The sequence below is a fragment of the Cydia fagiglandana genome, chromosome 26 (assembly GCF_963556715.1).
Source record: "Cydia fagiglandana chromosome 26, ilCydFagi1.1, whole genome shotgun sequence".
Taxonomy (NCBI): domain Eukaryota; kingdom Metazoa; phylum Arthropoda; class Insecta; order Lepidoptera; family Tortricidae; genus Cydia; species Cydia fagiglandana.
Genome location: NC_085957.1, coordinates 6,653,079 through 6,671,857, shown reverse-complemented (window position 1 = coordinate 6,671,857; position 18,779 = coordinate 6,653,079). Strand labels below are relative to the sequence as shown.

The 18,779-nt window shown below is 39.5% G+C and overlaps 1 protein-coding gene across 1 annotated transcript in view; it reads right to left on the bottom strand.

The window, feature by feature from the left end:
• The window catches only part of LOC134677484 (serine protease Hayan-like), a 57,999-nt gene extending 41,316 nt beyond the window's left edge, over positions 1–16,683 (bottom strand). Inside the window, exon 1 of the mRNA XM_063535966.1 lies at positions 16,525–16,683. The gene's annotated coding sequence lies outside the window, so the exon portion shown is untranslated. The remainder of the gene's footprint in view (positions 1–16,524) is intronic.
• Positions 16,684–18,779: the final 2,096 nt, after the last annotated feature.

Sequence of the window (18,779 nt, the reverse complement as noted above, 5' to 3'; positions counted from 1 at the left end):
CTAGCTATCCTGCTCGAACTCGCACTCGTTGGCTTGCAACCGTGCTTGCTTTTTCGTCCCGCTCTGGGCACTATCAGCCTACAAACCGTCAAAGAACGATGTAACTATTTGTTGGTATGTATAGCAATTTTATAAGACGATTTATGCTTGGATTTTGTGTGAAGTTAGCTGCATAAGTTCGCACAGCGCGCGTTCGCGTTTACTTCAAGTGTATTATTATTTAGTTGAACCGAGTCAGTGGTCGAGTCGAAAGTAACGAAAGTTTGTTTAAGTGAATTTGATTAAATAGTGAATGTGAATTTGTTCATTGTTGTGGCGCTTAGTTTAATAAGTGTTAACAATGGATCAAGAAGTGGTTCCTTGTGACGGTTTGAAATGCGTCCACGTTTTAGTCAACCAAAACAAGGTAAAGTCTTTGACCTTTGTCGAAAAACGGGACCTAATTTCCGCGGCAAAACCAACACCCGACTTGTGTATTTCTCAGTCAAGTCAGTCGCGTAAGAGAAATTTCTGTAGGGCCGTCTACAAAACTCATTGGATTGTTGGTTGTTCCCATACAAATAAGATGTATTGCTGGTGTTGCATATTTTTTTCAAACGATATTAACGTTTGGAATACTTCTGGCTATAATGATTTAAATAATTTATCTGGAGCAATAAAGAGGCACATGAATTCCGGTAAACATATGTGTGCAGTGATTTCTTTTAGCAACTTTAGCAATTATCTAGTAATAGTATGCCCTCAGTGCGCTATGATTAGCTCGCCTCGTCACGCTAGCAGATGCATTTGACCCCGAAGAGTGAAGATTGGACAGTTATTACGAAAACATATCTTTCGGCTTGCCCTACTCCAAAACCCTAGGCACGCTACTGGGTATTAAAGGGGGTAAGTTAATTATAATCAATTTCCAGGTCCCTATTTTTAGGTTTACGTCTATATAGGTAAAGAACTATTTTATTTTATTTTATTTTCAAAATTTAGACCCAGTAGTTTCGGAGATAAAGGGGGGGGGGTATTTTTTTGTATTTTAATGTTTTATTTTGGGGAAGGGGGCTTTATCTCCGATACTACTGGGTCTAAAATTTTGAAAAGATATACAGAATAGAATCTATAGATGACAGAAAAACCTATTAGAATTATGTAGTCAAGCGCGAGTCGGACATTACTTAGTTTTTGAACCGATCCCTACAGGTTTTTTAAAGGCAATTCACTCGCGTTTAACATATAAAATACACTGTTAAAAATTGGGTAATGTACGGAACCCTTGCAAGGCGAGTCCGACTCGCGCTTGGCCGGTTTTTATTCATTTTGAGGTACGGAACCCTAAAAAGAGAAAAGCGTTCCATATGTCTTTCGTAGAAATTTTTATATCGATTATTTATTTACAAGAACATTAAGAACTTATTTTGCTATGAGGCTTATTTTACGAGTCATTTGCGAAATCCTAAAAATAGGGACCTGGAAATTGATTATAATTAACTTACCCCCTTTAATATCTCTTTAAATATTGATCGTAGCGAAAAAGTGTACAGAACCTTTTTTGTGGACAATTTTATGTAGAATATTGTTTTGCAACGGGCCACCGTTTACGAGTTATTTACGAAAAACTAAAAAAAGTGACCTGTGAACTGATTGTAATTAACTTTCTTCCTTTAATATCGCTTGAAATATTGATCCTAGAGAAAAGTGTTCTAGATGTTTTTTGGAGGAAATTTTATGTAGATAATTTATTCTTAAAAACCTATTTCGCTATGGGACACCGTTTACGAGTTATTTACAAAAAACTAAAAAGGGACTTTAAAATTGATTATAATTAACTTACCCGCTGCTTTGTCTTTTTAAATATTGATCCTAGCGAAAAGTGTTCTGCATGTTTCTTGTAGGAAATTTTACGTTTATTATTTATGTATAAGATTTTTTTTTCTATGAGTCATACTTTTCAAATTATTAACGAAAAAATAAAAACAAGGAACCTTAGAATTTATTATAATTAACTTTCCCTCTTTATTATCTTTTTAAATATTGATCCCTGCGAAAAGTATACTGAATCTTTTTTGTTCAAAATTTTGTGTAGATTATTAACGTCTAACAACATTTTTTGATATTGGCCACCGTTTATGAGTTATTTACGAAAACCTAAAAAACGGGACCTTAGAAGTGATTATAATTAAATTTCCCGCGTTAAAATCTCTTTGAATATTGATCCTAGCGAAAAATTGTACTGAATCTTTCTTGTAGGCAATTTTATGCAGAATACTTATGTTATAGAACATTTTTTGCTATGTGCCACCGTTTAAGAGTTATTTACGAAAAACGAAAAAAAGGGACCTTTAATGTCAAATATCTCACTTCCGGTCAAGATTTCGATCGAGCAACCGGCAAATTCGGATTCAGCGGGATCTAATTAGGTTAAAAAACCCGGTTGCCAAAAAGTTATATGCTTTGCCAGTCGAAATAGATTTTATGAAAAATATGACCAGTCTAATTACTATATATGTTCAGAATATTATTTGAATAAACTTAGGATAGGATACTTAGGATAGGAAATAAATGTGTGTTTTTATATCTTTAAACCCAATTACTAAGTAGACTGCACATACATTAAAGTCACATTAAAATTCCATTTTGCGAAATAGAGATTTCAACCTTTAACTTTGCAAAAGTAGATAATTGAAATATTCTAAAAGCAATAAAAATAGATTAGGTTAGATTCGAGCTACAATGACATTAGTTTGGGTTCAAGGCAAGGTTGCAGGGCCTCAACAAGGGAAAAAAGGGGGAGGGACTGTTGGCCTGGCTCAGTGAGCCAGAACTGACCCACTTATCCCTACTACTGCCGTAAGCAGGTAATGAATTCCCAATGTATTAAGTTTAGGTTTAATAAATTATAAATATATTTTATTAATAACATAATAATATACAAATATGTATAAGCATAAAGTAATAAATAAGCCTACAGCTATTAAAAATGTCCGTAATCTGTATAATCCCAAAATACGGATCCCTCGTATGTGGATGCTGTTTACATAATCTCGTCTGTCAAGGTGTTTCGGCAGGAAAGGCCTTGGCAGACTTATAAATTCCTGAAATGAGGGTTCATACCTACCGACTAGAATTGGTTTCATGGTGGTATCAGATGGGTTACTGTACGGTAACCGATGGTCATCTTGCTTATAATCTCGTCTGCCAAGGTGTTTCGGCAGGAAAAACCTTGGCAGACTTATATATTTCTAAAATGGGGGTTCATATCTACCAACTGGAATTGGTTTCATGGTGGTATCAGATGGGTTAGTGTAGGGTAACCGATGCCGACCTTGCTTACATAATCTCGTCTGCCATGGTGTTACGGCAGGAAAAGCCTTGGCAGACTTATATATTCCTGAAATGAGGGTTCATACCTACCGACTGGAATTGGTTTCATGGCGGTATCAGATGGGTTAGTGTACGGTAACCGATGGTCATCTTGTTTATAATCTCGTCTGCCAAGGTGTTTCGGCAGGAAAAACCTTGGCAGACTTATATATTCCTAAAATGGGGGTTCGTACCTACCGACTGGAATTGGTTTCATGGTGGTATCAGATGGGTTAGTGTAGGGTAACCGATGCCGACCTTGCTTACATAATCTCGTCTGCCAAGGTGTTTCGGCAGGAAAAGCCTTGGCAGACTTATATATTCCTGACATGAGGGTTCATACCTACCGACTGGAATTGGTTTCATGGTGGTATCAGATGGGTTAAATTAGGGGTCCCGCTGGCCACCTTTGAGAGCGTCTGCCAAGCACTTCCGGCAAAAAAAATACTGGCAGACTTCGCTTTTATGTGTCTACATGTAAATTTCTAACTGCTGCCATAACTATTATTTCGGTATCAGATGGGTTAAATCAGCCCCCTTTTTTCGCACCGGAAGTGGCCTTCTTTTTCGTACTTTCGGCAAGTTCCGCCGTGGCAGACTATCGAATTCGGACTTAGCATCACTTTTATGGTTTCCCATTGTGTATTTCATCGTGGTATCAAGTCGGTTAGAAAATTTGCGGCCGGCTCTTCTACTATATGGGGAATTAAACTGCTCGAGTGATTTGATAAACTAAGTGTAATATAATCAACGCGCCACCACATTGTTTTAGTTTAGCCGGAAATGAAATTGTTTACTTCTCAGTGCCTGTGTTCATAACTATATTATTTGATGCAGTTTTAGTACTTCGATGCGTATACTATACTTAAATAACAGAAATAACGCTTTACATACTACAAAACTTGTTAATTATGATGTATAAATATGGTTTAAGGCTGAGAAATATTGCAGTCACAAAGTAGTCGCAAATGTTTCGACTTTGTGTCGACTCTGTGTAGACACATGACACGCGCTGTCAAAAGTAATAACAAAGTTACTGGATTTGCAAAATGGCTCCTTGTGTTCATTTGTTTTCAGATATTCTCAAAGTGTAAAAATGCCGTGGTCAGAGATGGGACTTAATAGATTAACTGTTTATTCGACTAATTAATGGCATAAAAAAAGTTAATCCTCAAATTTTAATCGCGATTAGTTTAGTCGACCTAACATAGATTGAAATTGAATTAATCTGAATATTAATCGAATAAATTATCGATTAAATCTCGGTTGGAAGTTGACAGGGGGCCATTTTTGTACGTAAAAATAATAGAAATGTCTTGCACGCAGATGGTAGCCAAACACTTTGTCATAAAAGTCGAGATGGGTGTCGATTTATAGGTTTTAGCGAGTGCCATGCACTATGTCATAAAAGTCGTCATGGATGTCGTTTTATAGGTTTTAGGGGGCCCCGATTTAGAAAATGATGACCATTTTGAAATCCAAAATGGCGACCATGCACTATGTCATAAAAGTCGTCATGGGTGTCGTTTTATAGGTTTTGGGGGGCGCAGATTTAGAAAATGATGACCATTTTGGATTCCAAAATGGCGGCCATGCACTATGTCATAAAAGTCGTCATGGATGTCGTTTTATAGGTTTTAGGGGACGCAGATTTCGAAAGGAAGACACAAATCCAAGGGATTACGTAGAAAAGGAACCAGACATTCTTCTAAGTGAGGTCGAATCAGCTATTCAGATGCTGAAGCTCAATGCTTGCGGTAGCGATGGCATAACGGCACAGATGCTGAAAAGTATAGGTGTCGAAGGGCGGAAAATCATGCACAAGATCTGCGAGAAGGTCTGGAGAACAGGCGTATGGCCCGAGGACTGGACCGAATCCACAGTAGTACCCCTGCACAAGAAAGGTTCTACGCGCAAATGTGAAAATTACCGCACCATATCGCTCATATCACATGCCAGCAAAGTCTTCTTGCGAATCCTGAACAAGCGGCTAGAGAACTATATTGCCAGGTAAATACCCAGGGAGCAGGCAGGATTTGTAAGGGGTAGAGGTACTCGGGAGCAAATACTCAACGTGAGGCAATTGATTGAGAAATGCAGAGGGCACGACGTCTTTATGGCTATGTGCTTGATTGACTACGCAAAGGCTTTTGATTGCATCAACTGGGGTAAAATGTTCGGAGTAATGGGCGAAATGGGGATACCGCAGCACCTAATCTTTCTTGTGCAAAACCTATACTTGAGCAGCGAGTCTAGAGTGCGGATAGAGGACACTGTGTCACAACCCTTTAGAGCTGAACGAGGAGTGCGGCAAGGTTGTATCCTGTCACCGCAGCTGTTCAATCTCATCGGTGAACACATAATGAGAAGGGTATTGGAAGGCTGGGAGGGGGGTATCCAGGTTGGTGGCCAAAAAATCAGTAACCTCCGTTTTGCAGATGACACGACTATAATAGGTGCCTCTGAAAACGAACTTGCACTGTTGCTGCGAAGGATTGAGCTCGTCAGCAATGAGTATGGTCTTAAAATCAACAGAAGTAAGACAAAGTTGATGTTTATTGACCGCCCTGGTAAAGCGCAGAGAACATACGAGTTGCACGATCTGGAGGTGGTTCACAAGTTTGTGTACCTGGGATCTCAAATAAGTGACGATGGGGAATGCGGCCCAGAGGTAGTTAGAAGAGCACAGATGGCCAAAGCTGCGGTGAAAAGACTCGAGAAAATATGGGATAACAGAAGCATAAACCGCAAAACAAAGATCAGACTAATGCGGACCCTTGTTTTCTCGATCTTCTTATACGCGTCCGAAACCTGGACCATCAAAACCGAAACCCGTCGCAGGATAGATGCGTTCGAGATGTGGTGCTAGCGGAGAATGCTCCGGATCTCATGGACTGAACGCCGTACAAATGCATCAATTTTCGACGAACTTAACATTACAACGAGGCTCTCCACTGTTTGCTCCCAACGTGTACTTGGTTTCTTCGGCCATCTGAGCAGGGCAGGGCCAGATAGCCTGGAAAAGCTCCTTATTACTGGCCGTATGGCAAGGAAGCGTAGGGGTGGACGTATGGCCACGCGTTGGGCGGACAGAATAACGTCAGAGACAAACGCCACATTGCAGGCTAGCATGCACTGGGCCCAAGACAGAGTGGCTTGGAGAGCGCTGGTGAAAAGTGTCCACATTCGTCACGTCCCTCAGCCATGAGGATACGACAAGGAAGAGGAAGAGAAGAGATTTCGAAAATGATGGCCATTTTGGAATCCAAAATGGCGGCCATGCACTATGTCATAAAAGTTGTCATGGGTGTCATTTTATAGGTTTGAGGGGGTCCTGATTTCGAAAATGATGACCATTTTGGAATCCAAATTGGCGGCCATGCACTATGTCATAAAAGTCGTCATGGATGTCGTTTTATAGGTTTTAGGGGGCCCCGGTTTCGAAAATAATGACCATTTTGGAATCCAGAATGGCGGCCATGCACTATGTCATTAAAGTCGTCATGGGTGTCGTTTTATAGGTTTTGGGGGGCGCAGATTTCGAAAATGATAACCATTTTTGATTCCGAAATGGCGGCCTTGCACTATGTCATAAAAGTCGTCATGGATGTCGTTTTATAGGTTTTAGGGGGACCCGATTTAGAAAATGATGACCATTTTGAAATCCAAAATGGCGACCATGCACTATGTCATAAAAGTCGTCATGGGTGTCGTTTTATAGGTTTTGGGGGGCGCAGATTTAGAAAATGATGACCATTTTGGATTCCAAAATGGCGGCCATGCACTATGTCATAAAAGTCGTCATGGATGTCGTTTTATAGGTTTTAGGGGACGCAGATTTCGAAAATGATGGCCATTTTGGAATCCAAAATGGCGGCCATGCACTATGTCATAAAAGTTGTCATGGGTGTCGTTTTATAGGTTTGAGGGGGTCCTGATTTCGTAAATGATGACCATTTTGGAATCCAAATTGGCGGCCATGCACTATGTCATAAAAGTTGTCATGGGTGTCGTTTTATAGGTTTTAGGGGGCCCTGATTTCGAAAATGATGACCATTTTGGAATCCAAAATGGCGGCCATGCAGTATGTCATAAAAGTCGTCATGGCTGTCGTTTAATAGGTTTTAGGGAGCGCAGATTTCGAAAATAATAACTATTTTGGAATCCAAGATGGCGGCCATGCACTATGTTAAAAGTCGACATGGATGTCGTTTTATTGGTCATGGTCATCATTTTCGAAATCTGCTCTTCCTAACACCTATAAATCAACATCTATGACGGCTTATATGACAAAGTGCACGGCAGACATCTTGGAATCCAAAATGGTCATCATTTTCGAATTCTGCACTCCCTAAAACCTATAAAACGATATCCATGACGACTTTTATGACAAAGTGCACGGCACACATCTTGGATTCCAAACTGGTCATCATTTTCGAAATCGGCACTTCCTAAAACCTATAAAACGATATTCATGACGACTTTTATGACAAAATACGTAGCCGCCATCTTGGATTATAAAATGATCATCGTTTTCGAATTCTGCACTCCCTAAAACCTAAAAATCAACATCCGTGACGACGCAAGTTATGTTTATTTTCAGATCTAACAAATTGCTACAGAATACAAAGGACAAAAAAGAAGCGAGGAGGTAATGAAACAAGCAAAAATACAGATGATTCCTCGACGCAATTGGATGCTTCTTAAATTGAGTCCAGATTTTTTTGTCATAAAAGTTTTTATTTTTCACATTACTCTCACAAGTTCCGTGACATTTCGACCTTGTAATTTTTTAAGTAAATGTTTTTGTTTATCTATGAGGATCTCACTAGAATAATATAATATAATCAAGGTATGTTTATATTTGATGATTGAAATAGTAACGCAAAAAAAAATTATATTTGTGTCTTATATTCCTGCCGAAGACTTTTATTTTTCCTTTTCCTTCTACACAAGGTTGGCCAAGTAATAAGAATTTAGGGCTCTCAATTTTATTTTGACTTCTACAACAGTAAAGCTACGAGGCCGTGATTGGTATCGTTTTCGTATAAATTCGCAGTACCAAATTTAGTTATGGTATCACATTGACACCATTCCAAAGTAAAAACATATAAACTTATTAAAATACTTTCTTTTAAACTACTCTTCACGCTTAAACTGCTGAACAGTTTTAATTTAAATTTAGTACTTACACATATATTTTGAGTCCCGAGACAGGACATAATAAGTTATCTCAAAAATCATCCTTTAAAGGTGTGAAATGAGGTGTAGGGGGGAATTCAGAATTGACTTCTTGAAGTTAATACTGTTTAAGTTTAGGTTTGAAGTCATGTTTTTTTATCATTTTTAACTAAATCAAAGATGTAGACCATCCCAAATTTAATATAAATCGGTTCAGCGGTTATTGATTTCCCGTACAAATTTCCACGCCACTTTTCACACCTTCAAAAGATGATTTTGGTTATAAGATCTATCCTATGTCCTGTTCCGGGACGCAAACTATTTCTATACCAAATTTCAACGAAATCGGTTCAGCGGATAAGCGTCAAGAGGAGTTTAAAAAAAACCGGCCAAGTGCGAGCCGGACTCGCGTATTAAGGGTTCCGTACATTAAGTCCGACTCGCGCTTGACTACACATTTCTAATAGGTTTTCCTGTCATCTATAGGTAAAGAACTATTTTGTGTATTCAGACGGACAGACATACAGACGCACGAGTGATCCTATAAGGATTCCGTTTTTTGCTTTTGAGGTACGGAACCCTAAAAAGATTTTTTTTAATTTTGTGGAATGGTGTCAATGTGATACCCTAAATGGATTCAGCAACCCAGATTTATACGAAAACGATACCATACACGGCCTAGCACCTTCACCGATGTAGATATATCAAGATAAAATTGAGAGCCCTAAATAAACTTTCAAGAGCGGATATCTCAAAAACTATTCAACATATCGAAAAATTGACTGAATAAACTTGTAACAAATTAAATTAACTTTCATTTTGTATAAGTGGCCATGTCGCTAAGATGCATAGTTTCCGAGATATAATCGAAAAACCGAAAAATGGGACCTTCAAAGCCCCCTCTCTTCCCCCCGCTCAAGGGCTACGGCCGGGGACTTTTGATATGTTCACCTCCTAACTTGTCCAAACCAAGTTACAGAGTCAAAAATTGTGTTCCGAGCATTTCCCTCTACAACTTTTTGGAGCATTCGTTGGCTGACCTAAGTAGCTTATTGCATTTCTTTAAAAACTTTTCCGTAAAAGGTTGACGGGTGTTGGATGTTTATATGGTTTTGGTCGATTATTATCATTTGCATCGCCCATGATGACTTACTAGAATTACTTACGAGCACACGAGACACTAATAGTACTTTGACAAACCTTGGTTTTCAAGAGGTATTTTATATTGACATTTGCTGTCACAAATTTGCTGTCAGATTTAGTCGCAAACCGCACGCAAAGTGCACACAAATGTGTCGACACCTTGTTACGGAAAAGTGTACACACGGCGACGACACTTTGTTTCGAAACAATTCTAGACACATTGTGTGGACTCTGTTACGACACATCTGACATTTAGTTACCACTTTGATGATTCTGCGACTGGAATGGTTATATGGGAAATGATCGTATTAGATTCATAATTGTTACATATTTGCCGTAACTTATTTTTAAAATGTGTTTTTCAATTAAAAGACACATCAAGATTGTTTACCTTTTTTCTAATGCTAAAAAAAACGAGGTATAGTTACTTCGTAACAGATACGACAATCACTTGCCCTGCGGCCAAATTCGACATGTACAACTGTCAGATTTCGCATCCACGTCAAATCAACAGTTGATTTTATTGCATACGGAGTGTTGATTCCATCAACTGTGGATAATATCATTTGATACAACCAAAACTCAACTCTAAACTAAGGGTGGTTCGGTTTGGTTTGCTTGTCACCCTAACTGTGGATTGTTAATGTCAAATTTTGACATTGTACGTATTCGAGAACTTATGATTTTTCCCACATCAACGGGAGATCAACACGATACGTCAAACGTCGCTTGTCGAATAGGAGTCCTGTTTTCACTTGATCCGATTGATGTGGCGCCACTGTAGTGATACTTTTAGTAACGCGCGAAAGATGATGATTTTACAATGTACATATTCATTGGCCTTTACGTCTATTGCAGACGATTTATGGTGTAACATACATTACACCGCCTGGGACGGAATTAAGGAAACGCAGGGATGCCCAGCACCTGCATTACCCTCTCGGCTTCACTGTCTTATGCCACAGGAAAGGCGAGCCAATACGTGTGGAGACAGGTCAGCTGCAGGAATCTGCCGCATATTTCAGGTTGGACCCTACTCGCGCCTTACGGAAACTCCATTCCGGGTACATATTAATAAGCTGATAAAAGTACCTATATATATTACCTTGCGAAAATGCAAACACCCGTATAACTGCTTTGGGTGCATTCAACTGTACCCCTATTGTAAATTCCATTCGATAGCGTGACGTACGCGTTTGGGGATTTTGTGATTCCAAAACGTCCCGCTTGGTGCGCTGTTTAACTTCTAGCCGCCCAGAGACCTATAAAAAGGTCTCCTGTTCCATTCTAATTTGAACTTTGCGTTGACAAAATAAAATTTAATTTTGCTTGGCAAGGTTTGACGTCTGGGCGGCTAGAGGTTTTAAATACCATACAAAATGAGACTTAACGCAAACGCGTACGTCACGTCACGCAATGACATGAAAATCTACACTAGGGATTCTGAAATGGCAACGTAAAAGATTTATTTGAGCCTTAATTCGTCCGTTTTTATTGATTCCATTATAATAAGAATAAGGTAATTATAGCCATTTAAAATTACATAAATTACTTCATTTCATACAAATTTATTTACATAGAGCGGACTCTATATAGGTAGCCAATATATAGGTAGGATAGGTTCGTTAGGTTGCTTCAGATGCCCGAAGGGCAAACTGCCCAGAAATAGGAGCCCCGCGTAGCAGGGCTCCGTCGACTCAGGGAACGAGTCAAAGATTTACACGTTTCACGATATGCCTAGGAATTTCACGATATGCCTAATCTTAAGATCGGCCGCCGACATATATATAATAACTAGAGGGCGGAGTACCGGTGGCAAATTTTACACTAAATGTATGGAGTCGCCTAAGTATTCTTATGATTAAATAAATAACGAATAAATGATTAATTTTGCATAATATTTTTTAGGAACTTATAGAAATTATCTTACGAGCATACAAATATAATGTAATATATTGTTAATATCTATAATACATAATAATATGTTTTCTTATCAAAACATTATCATTAGGTACTAAATACTAGACTAAGAAGTTATACCTGCCAAACGATATATTATTTTCAAGACCATTCAATTACAATTGAGGACTGGAATTATGTGTTCGAGGTCCTCCTCACAATCTACACTTAAGTGCGTATCCATGTTATAAAATGACTGGACTATGGCCACATGTTCCTGGTTTTTCGGAGTGAATCGGTTTCTTAATTTATTGAAGATCCATTTATGAGTGGAAAACGATCGCTCTACATCTACCGATGTCATGGTTGCATGTTTAAGGACTTGTTTATAATTTTCCATTGTAATCATATTCCTTAATTCGTCAGCATCTGGGTTTCTATCTAGAACCAATTCGAGTTTATTTCGCATTTCGGTTTCTCTTCCTTAAAATAGTCCTAACTATATCTATTACCAGAAAACTTTCTTCTATCGGAATTTTAGTGCATAGTGTTAAGTACTTACTTCCAATTTACGAGTAGGTACCATACTAAGTACATTAGGTAAATGAATAATTTTATTATTCAAGCCTAAAATAATAATTATAAAAACGACTCCATACCTTTTGTGTGAAATTTGCCACCGGTACTCCGCCCTCTAATAATAACATGTCCGTTCTTCGAATTTCCAGTTTGTAATGACGGCATTATAACTGACTTATCAGAATAGCTATAAATAAATACTTTTTTGCATATAAATATCATACATAAGTATAACATACCGGACATCCGCCCACGAGCTTACACAGATAACGAGATACTGACCTTGCCGCGGACACTACGGGTACTTGGTTGTTACTAGAGACAATTGAAAACAAAGACCGTCAATTTGCGAGATTTTCGAGGTTCTGGTAGGCTTCAGTAGATCAATTTAGGGCATTATCTATGAAAAGGGACCTTATTGTCGATGGCGCTTACGCCGCACAGCGTCGCGCGGCATTGTATTTATCTCGGAGCATCGCTAATAATGGCATAAGCGCCATCGACAATAAGGTCCCTTTTCATAGATAACGTCACATTTTATTGGTTGAAGCTACGTGAAGCCCCCTCCAGACTATGCGCGTGAATCGCGGGCGAAGCCGCGAACGCGAGTGTGGAGTCGATTTCGCTGTCTGCGAAAATCGACGCCACACTCGCGTTCGCGGCTTCGCGCCGCGATTCACGCACGAGTGTGGAGGAGGCTTAAGGACAGTTCGTTCCTGTGTTACGCGTAGTCGGGATATTACGCAGTCCACGCGTACATTGTAATACCAAAACCCGACTATGGCGGTTCGCTTGTACGCGTAGCTGCAACTGCAAGTACAGACATGGTGTTCCAGGACACGCGAAACCGACTACGCGTACCATTGTGCGCGCAATCTGTACGCAGCCAGGCGTGGCTCACTCCGCGATTTCGTCGCTTTGCTACAGGTAGCTAAATACATACATCCGTTCCGCCCCAATTTTGGGGAAAGCCATATTATAAGCCGCGCGTGGCGCTGTCGCCACCTAGCGACCATATCTGTGCTGATCGTAACAGACGCGTTTTGTTAGAGTGAGTCTTCTGTACCTAGTATGTACTATTATTTATTCCGTGACGCAGCTTAAGATTAAGAGCAAAGCACGAATGAAGGTTTGCGCGATCGAGATTTTCACTAGATGGCAGCACCGTGATGAGACATTTTTTTGAAATCTGCTGTCAAAATCCACCAATAAAAAAAGATTCCATTCCGATCCTTTACACATGTAAAGATATATTTTGATGTGAAACGTAAGGTGAACATCTTTAAAAAATCTAATAATATCAAAAACCAGATATATGTATATAACGACGTCATTGTCACGATGCGGTGGCTTATATGTCTGTAACTATATGTACCTTATATCTATATGAATGGTTTTTATATCAGCGTATAGACGAAAGTAGCCATTACTCGGATTCTGCGCTAGAAACGATGCATTCGGAGCTAAAATAACCCCTATTTGCAAATAGGGGTCATTCATTCATTTTAGCTCCGAATGCATCGTTTCTAGCGCAGAATCAACGCTATTTATATCAGCGGCACATGCAGTTCCGAGTAATGGCTACTTTTGTAGTGGTTTTAAAACCCAACGTGTTTCGAATCTCGGAATCTTCGTGTGGTTGTCACTGTCACTGCTTGATTCAACATTCAACCACATTTAACCAATGAGAGCTCACTTCGCGATTTCGTCGCTTTGCTACAGGTAGGTACAATACATCCGTTCCACACCAATTTTGGTGGCTATAACCATAAGCCCCGCGTGGCGCTGTCGCCGCCTAGCGGCCATTACTGTCCTGATCGTAACACGCGTTTTGTTAGAGAGTGAGTCTTCTGTACCTATTATTTATTCTATGCTCACGCTCAGAAAATATGTGCAATTTGGAAAAATACCAGCCACTGACACTTAAACCTAAAACAGCCTATGCGACTGAGAAAACGTGGATACAATTATTTTTTTACAAACACAATGTCTAATTGTTATTTAATTGATGTCACGTTATAAACAACAATGGTACGTAATAACTTGAAAATTCTTGCTTAATCGCGTCATTTGCGTGTTGTGATATCTTGTTTTGTGTTATATATATAAAGTATATTCTCTTCTTCTTTCCATCCTGTTACCCCCTGCTGGGGTGTAGGGCTCGAATCTTTTTCTTCCACTGACTCCGGTCCTGGGCAGCTTGGGCCTCCTCCCACCCCATCCCCAATACACCCAGCTCTGGCTCCACAGAACGGCGCCAAGTCGATTTAGGGCGACCATGTTTCCGTTTGCCGGGCATCTTCCAGGTCAGGGCCACTTTGGATAAGTGGGTGGGGATAAAGTATATTAGTGGTTCGAATATCGGCCCTATTCGAACTTTAAGCAGGGGTGCGAAACTCCTGAGATCGGCCAAACTCGGCTCCGCTCGGCTCAGCATTGCTCCGAGCAATTATTAGGGTTGGCACCACTTGACTTCCTTTGGCGTACACGACCACAGATAAGATAATCACTTGAATTTTGACAACCCTAAATAGCCGAAAGGGATAGTGCCATATATTAGGAAGGGATAGCATGATTCGACCCTGAACCGCTGTCAAACTTCGGTTTTGTAGGAAGTTTCCTTTCTGTACGGTAGTACTATTATTTATTCTGTGCTTTAAGATACGTCAGCTAATAGATCTAGAAACGATATGGATTAGATATGTCAGTGTCAAATGTGACGTTTCTTCAAACAAAAATTTCACTTTTGACATTGACATGTCTAATCCATATCGTTTCTAGATCTACGTATCTTAAAGTTCGAATAGGGCAGTATGTTGGTTTTTACCCGATTGCGGCAAAAAAGGAGAGTTATTTGTTTAACCCTCCCTATATTATGTAGGTTCAAGATTTTGAACGGTAGAACCAATATTAGTGAATTTATATCGTTACAGTATTTGTATGTTTTTTAGGAGATTCAGATAAGAAATTGAGTCCTTATTTAGCAGTAAAATTGGAAAACATTGGTGGACTGACGGGGCCCGATTCGGATTTTGAAATAGACATCTATTAGACATCTTTTAGACATCACCAAGTTACGATAACGATATGTTTAAGATCTAACCTTTGTTGTTGTTGGGTGCGCGTTCTGGAGATACTCTTGAACGATTTCCACAGGATATGACTTAGAGATCCAATTCATATCTAATAGATATCTTACTCTATCTAACGTAAAAGTGACATTGGTTGCCCGAATTGCGCTGCAAAAGTGAACTACATAGTTGATATCTAAACTATAACGTATCTAGAATGGATCTAGTACGTGTCGTCTCTTGTGAATATCTTGAAGTTCGAATACGGCAGACGACCTGGTAAAGGTCGCGGGAGTCCGCTGGATGCGGGTGGCGCAAGACCGGTCATTGTAGCACTCTATGGGGGACGTTTATGTCCAGCAGTGGACGTCCTCTGGCTGATATGACGATGATGATGAAAATTGTAAAATGGATATTTCATATTTGGCATGTTATATTTCAATAGGATTATTCTTGATCCTCTTGTAGTAGTAGTAGTAGTTAAACACTTTTTTGTACAGATATAAAAAAAAAACAGGAAAAATAACATTTGTCTCTGTTTGAGGCTTCAGCAGGTTAGAATAGAACCCTAAACATAAGCATAGACATGTATAACCCTTGAATAGGTACATATATTTTTGTTTTTGGTCAAATGGTTAGGTGTCAATTATTTGCAAATTTATACTACCAGTTACGGACTTGGGGACCATAGTTATAGCACAGAATAAATAATAGTACTAAGTACAAGAAGACTCACTCTCTAACAAAACGCGTCTGTTACGATCAGCACAGATATGGCCGCTAGGTGGCGACAGCGCCACGCGCGGCTTATGGCAAACCCCAAAATTGGGGCCGAACGGATGTACTTTTAGCTACCTGTAGCAAAGCGACGAAATCGCGGAGTGAGCCACGCCTGGTTATAGTACTGCACTGATATGATGGTCGTTTTTGTCTACGTGACAGCGTGATAAAACGGTGTCTGTCACTTTCTATCACGCGGTGTTAAAAAGTGACAGTTATTTTATCACGTCGATAAACCATATTGTTATATGGATTTTCGGTATTTTAAATTTACTCTGTAACGTGTCCAAGGAAATTACAGAAAATTGCGTTTTTCCTTGTTATAACAGAAAAAATGCGTCAGTTGTGATAAATCAGAAAAATAAGGGGTAGGGGTAAGATTATCATCGGGGTAAGACTATCACTGGTATGGAATCCTCATACTGTTTGTTTTGCCCCGAACAAAATAAACCATGTTAGTCTGACCCCACCTTACCTTATATACCATAAATCGACAAAGTATTAAAAATAACACACTTACGATTAATGATTCACTTAAAACACAGTATCACAAAAACACAATAGTTTTTCAATAGTTTTTCTTTAACTTTTTTCACTACTTTTTGTAATGTTTGTGTATAATTTTGTTTATATTTTTATTATTTATTTTCTCGCACACACGAGCGTTCGTGTCGGAGGATTGTCATATACTAACGTGTTGTGTATGTGTAGTAATGTTTTACGAGAGGGCCTACCGCGAATACAGAAGTTCACAATATGCCGGCATGTTTCTCTTTTACTCCAATTAAGGCGTAATTAGGGAGACAGAGAATAAATTGTGAACTTCGGTGTTCGCGGTAGGACTTCAGCTAACCTGTTATCCTGTTAACAAGCAATATTGAGTCTTATTACAAAGTCATAAGGTCTAAGATCGAAGAATGAGTGGCTGGTAAAGTGCAGGTAATACCATCGCCCACGCTATGAACTGTACATAGGTGGACCTTATGCCTATTGTAATAAGGTCCACCGATGTACCTACAGTTAGTGTTGCTGCTTGTGAAGCAGAGAGGACATGGGGGGGAGGGGCCAAACGACCGAACGAGATGCACTTTATGGAACTTTCAGTAGGAGTAGCAGAGAAAGCGGTATTATTGCTTGTCCTTGTCACAGTCTCACTTTTTGTTTGTTCCCCACCAAAAATTTAGTATGGTTTATGGTGGGCAACAAATAACCCGACCGAATTACGTAGATTGTTTTTGGTATGTTGTTAGGAATGTTTAAACGTGTTTTTAATATTGTCGCTTTGCGTATGTTTTGTCCCTCACGGAGGCACGCGTATACCACTTATATAGGATGCTACTTCTATGTTGTATTAAAGTCAGCATTGCATTTACCTACTTGTGCTGTTGTCTGTATTATGAGTTACTTTTTTATGCCTTTGAGAGGGTAAATTACAATTTGAGTATGATTATATACAGCATATTATTACGTACCATGAAAATGACATATCATTTTTGTTTTTATACTATTATTTTGTTCACCATCGTGAGGAAACCTGCATACATCTGCGAAGAAATTCAAAAGGTGTATGTGAAGTCCTCAATCCGCATTGAGCCAGCGTGGGGACTACAGCCCATGCCCACTTGCGATTGAGAGGAGGCCTGGAGGCCTGTGCCCAGCAGTGGGACTTATATAGGCTGAATTTTTATTATTATTTGTTCGCCATTAAGGTTGACTCACAATAGACCGAGCCAGGGCGGGGCCGGAGCTTCCGGCGCTTCGTTTTCTATGGAAAGCACGGTATCAGCGATCTGACGACATAAAAAACCGGGCAAGTGCGAGTCGGACTCGCGCATGAAGGGTTCCGTACCATAATGCAAAAAAAAACAAAAAAAAAAGCAAAAAAAAAACGGTCACCCATCCAAGTACTGACCACTCCCGACGTTGCTTAACTTTGGTCAAAAATCACGTTTGTTGTATGGGAGCCCCATTTAAATCTTTATATTTTTAGTATTTGTTGTTATAGCGGCAACAGAAATACATCATCTGTGAAAATTTCAACTGTCTAGCTATCACGGTTCGTGAGATACAGCCTGGTGACAGACAGACGGACGGACGGACGGACGGACAGCGAAGTCTTAGTAATAGGGTCCCGTTTTACCCTTTGGGTACGGAACCCTAAAAATGACATGTGGGACACCTCGGCCCGGGTACGGCCCGGTCTAGCGTGAGTCATCCTTTAAAGGTTAACTACATCCACGTCTGGATAGTGAGGATGTTAAGTGCAAACACCTTTTTTTTCTTGATTAAAGCATGAAACTTGGCACAGTTGTTCCTTATATCAAATAAAGCCGATTTCGATCGGTAGCCCGAAGGAGCCCCCCCTCTGGGGCCCGAGAGGGGGGGTCAAAGTACCGCTCCGCCCGGCTTCATTCTTAAAATTCTAACAGGCCCCGTTAAGCTAATAGGTCATATTTGGTATCAATTTCGGATAAATCAATAACGTAGAATTCATTTCTGATATAAAAAAATTGCAATTTGTAGAAAAAAATTTAAAAAAAATTAAAAAATCTAATTTTTCAAGTGTAATATTTATTTTTTATTTAGTATCAAAATTAAACTGCCTGGTTTTTCTACATATAAAAAATATGACAATAAAGCCTATTTAATGCAGATTTTAAAAACGTAACTTTTCCTTACCTTTATTAAAAGAAAATTGCATAAAAAAAATCTTATATCGTCTCGCGCGGTGAATATCTTTTTACCGACATCGGCATCGTTATGGACAACATCCGA